General features: G+C 40.5%; 1 pseudogene; it reads right to left on the bottom strand.

The window, feature by feature from the left end:
- Positions 1-1,329: 1,329 nt before the first annotated feature.
- LOC109459738 (targeting protein for Xklp2) lies at positions 1,330-3,485 on the bottom strand (annotated as a pseudogene).
- Positions 3,486-3,709: the final 224 nt, after the last annotated feature.

Here is a 3,709-nt window from a genome sequence, read left to right as displayed (position 1 = left end):
TACTGAAGCCCGGATTTAAGAGAAAGGAAAGAGTAAACTCTACTTCTTGATGGGGAAATGATGTACACGTTTAAGAAGAGAAAGAATTCATGGCAGACTTCTTGGAACTATAGTCAATTACTCACAGCAATAAAACTTTAAGAACCACAATCCAAATACTCTAAGATTCCACCAAAACTGTTACTGTAGAACACTATTTTAATGTTTTTTTTTTCTATTTAAATTCATGCACATTTTTACCAGCTTTTTAATATATTTCTATACATATTATATTCATCAGTTCTATTACTAGAAAATTTCACATAGAGTGGGTTGTAGTGGTTTTCTTCTAAAAAATATGCTTAAAATTTAACCCACATAAAATAAGTGAAATTCTATATATGCTCAATTTCTACCTGCAGCCAAACCTCATTCTTTATTATCTCTTCTATTCTCTATCTCTTTTGAATACAAATGGCTCAAGTTCCAGGGACAAAATGTTTAATTTTTTTTAATAAACAAATACAAGAAAATTTGATATTATATCTGGAACCACCAAAATAAATGTTAAGTTTTTCTTCTGTTCATCTACTAAGTCCAAAACTATTTTTAGTCACTAAGCATATGTTGAGAATGGGTATAACATCACTGGAGTAGCTTCCCAAAATTCCTCTTTCTGTATGCTTTTCAAATATATCATTTCCCATAGTGCTGGATTCCATTCACTACTAAATGTTGGTCTTACATTCTTCAATGTTGTCAACTATAGGTCCTAGAATTTCTTTTGATTGATATTATTTCAGAAAAACACTTGTTTGGTAGCAAGTTTACATAAGCTCATATAAAAAGATAGGAGCAGTTCTCTCCTTTTGTATTGTCTTCAAATGCCTGTATAATATTAAAAGTACTCATATATTCTTATATAGTATGTAGTACAGTTGATGGAATTCCTTATATTTCCCCCAGTATTGAACTATTTTTATTTTCTGATTAAAATATTTTTTTTATGAAAGGGAAGGAGAGAAGGGGCAGTAGAAATTGCACTGTGCTGATACAGACTTTAAATTCTAGCCAGAGTTAAGAAAGACCTATAGAAAACGTCAACTGAGTATTCAAAGGAAATAACCACAGGGAGTCTGAATGAGTCTCATTATTAGCCTCAATAAAGTAGATAAACCATTCTCAACAAAATTAGAGTCCACTCTGTAGGTATGCTCCGTCGGGCTTGGGTAGGTAAAAGCCTGGAAAAATGGTTTGTTTCCATGCCCTGGTGACAAAGAAAGAAGGCTCCTGCCTTGATGGAAAGTGTAGCCTCTTTTCCCAGGTGCTGACTGCAGCTGGCAGCTGAGCTTAGCAGTGGAATGGAGTGGAGAACTCGGGAGATACAATATAGTCAGAGGCTGTTCACTTGATTTGACCTCTCCACTCTAGTATTTGCCTGCTGGCTTTGCACTGTGCACCAGTTCTTGCCATAGCCTGGCCAGCTCCTTCTTCGGCTACTTTTCCCCCTGCGGCCCGGCCTCCTCCAACTGCTGGACTCTCTGGGCTTCCTCCTCAGCCATTTTCCTCTCCAGCTCTTGCCACTTCTTGGCTCTCTTCTCAGTGGCCAGCTGAAAAGTTTCCTGAACGAGAGAACCCGGCAGACCCTCAGCAACAGATGTTTATCACTTTCTTGAGAACAAAGGGCTCCTGGGAGATGACAGTGATTGGATGAGCCTTGAAGCAAATTGCTTCTTTCTGCTGTTTCAGTTCTTCCTCCAGCTGGTGCTTCTAAGTCTGTGCCTTCATATTTGTCAGTCTCCAGTCAGAAAGGTTCAATCTGGGTGCATCCTTCACCTTCTTCTCTGGCAGATTAATGGTGTCAAAATGAAGCAAAGCAAGGCCTTGAACTTCAGCGCGTCTTCTTTCTGCAGTTCTTTCATTTTCTTTCCCTTCCTTTGTCCTGAGAATCAAATAAGAAAGGGCATATTTCCATAGTTTTTGCCTCTGGGATGGGGGATGGGGGTTTTAAAAGGCACCCCAAAATGTGGCACAGGTTGAGGTCTTATCACTACCGGCTCCTCTTCCTCATCGTTGGTGAGCATTTAGACTCTGTTCTTCAATGCCAAGGCTGGTGACTTGGGGACAGTGATTGGAAGGACCTTCACAACATCTTCCAAGATCTTAGTCAGGCAAGGTCGGGAATGAAATTCAAAGTGTGCATCCTGTGATTTTTTTTCTTTGGCTCACGCTCCTGGATTCTTTTCTCAATTTCCAAGTCAAAGCCAGTAGACGGAGCAGGTGCCTTCACAGGGAATTTCTAGGGCAAAATGGGCCCACCTTCAAGAATCTGGGATCAAGTTCCTGTGCTTTTAATTCGTATGGTTGCAGTTTCTCGAGCTCCTCAGCCTCTGGATCCACTGCTCTTTGCAGGACCCAGGCACTGTTTAATTTGCAGAACAGGAATCTGTGGGTCTCTGGAAATCTTGGCCACAGCAGATTCAGAGGGTAACAGGATAATATTCTTCTTGTTCCTTAAGTGATATCTGTTAGGGGTTCCTTTACAGAAGCTGTGCAAAGGGCACATATGGACAAGTGGTTTCGTCAAGTGTGTTTTCTTTCCTTGGGACAGGTTGAAAGGCTTTCCAACGGTGCATCTCTTAGTTTCTTGGGAAGGGGATGGAGGATGCTTCCGCAGTTCATATCTAATGTTCACTTCCTTATACTCCTCCTGTTTCTTAGGATGTTGTTTGATTTGCTCCTCAGTATAGAAGTGGAGGTCAACTGATTTGGTTACCTGGCACATTGATTTCTTCACAGGTTGCCTGCTCCTGTAGAACCAAGTTTCTTGAATTCCTCATTCTTTTCCTGCATCTCCATCACCTCCAGCTGCATTATCATGCTCTTCTTCAATACTGTTCCTCAGTTCTCTCTAGAATCTGCCTTACAGTTGGTACACAAGGCACAGTCTGTTTGCCCTTGGCTTTCTCTGGGGAAGACTCATTCTTTTCAGATGTATTTCTTTTTAGCAACTTTCATTATTTTGGAAGGTGGAATTTCATTGTTGATTACATGAGTAACATGTCTCTTGGCTTTCATTTTTACATGTTGTTTTTTTTTGTTCTGTTTTGTTTTGTTTTCCCCTTTCTTTGACAAATCCTTCCAAGCACAGAGTCTACTAGATCTTCTCTGGGGCTGGGCTGCAGTATTTCTGGATGTCGTTCCCTTGACTTCCAGGTAAGAACATGCATTTGATGGAATGCACTGTGGCACCTGATTTTCTTTTTCTGCCTCTTTGGAATAAGTGTTGTCAACTGGGCTCAAAGTGTGAAGGTCAGAAGTCCTCAACGGAGTTTGTCCTGAAAAAGCCCTTCTGTCCCATTCTTCCCAGAAAACTTATTCTCTAAATTGCCCTTCTCTTCAAACCAGGAATCTGTGTTTTGGGTATCTCCCTCATCATTCAACAATGTAAAATTGATGAAATACATGGGAGCATGATAGGAATAAGAGGATTTAACTTGTGACATTGTTCCCAGAGAGCGGTTTTTCCCAGTATTCTTGTCACTTTTCTCAACAGGTCATCTTCTGTGGTTTAATCTGCCAGGCCAATCAAAGTTGCAATACACTCTTTTGCCTCTCTTCTGAAAGCCTGAAGTCTAGCAAGGGCTTCTTATCAAGATTTCCGTCTCAGCTAGAACCCTGATGCCCACAGTGAACCACTGTAGGATTCGTTCAGTACCATTGAAAATTT

The sequence above is a fragment of the Rhinolophus sinicus genome, linkage group LG07, assembly GCF_036562045.2.
Source record: "Rhinolophus sinicus isolate RSC01 linkage group LG07, ASM3656204v1, whole genome shotgun sequence".
Classification (NCBI taxonomy): Eukaryota; Metazoa; Chordata; class Mammalia; order Chiroptera; family Rhinolophidae; genus Rhinolophus; species Rhinolophus sinicus.
Note: the sequence above shows the minus strand (reverse complement) of the source record. Positions and strands in the feature narration are given on the sequence as shown.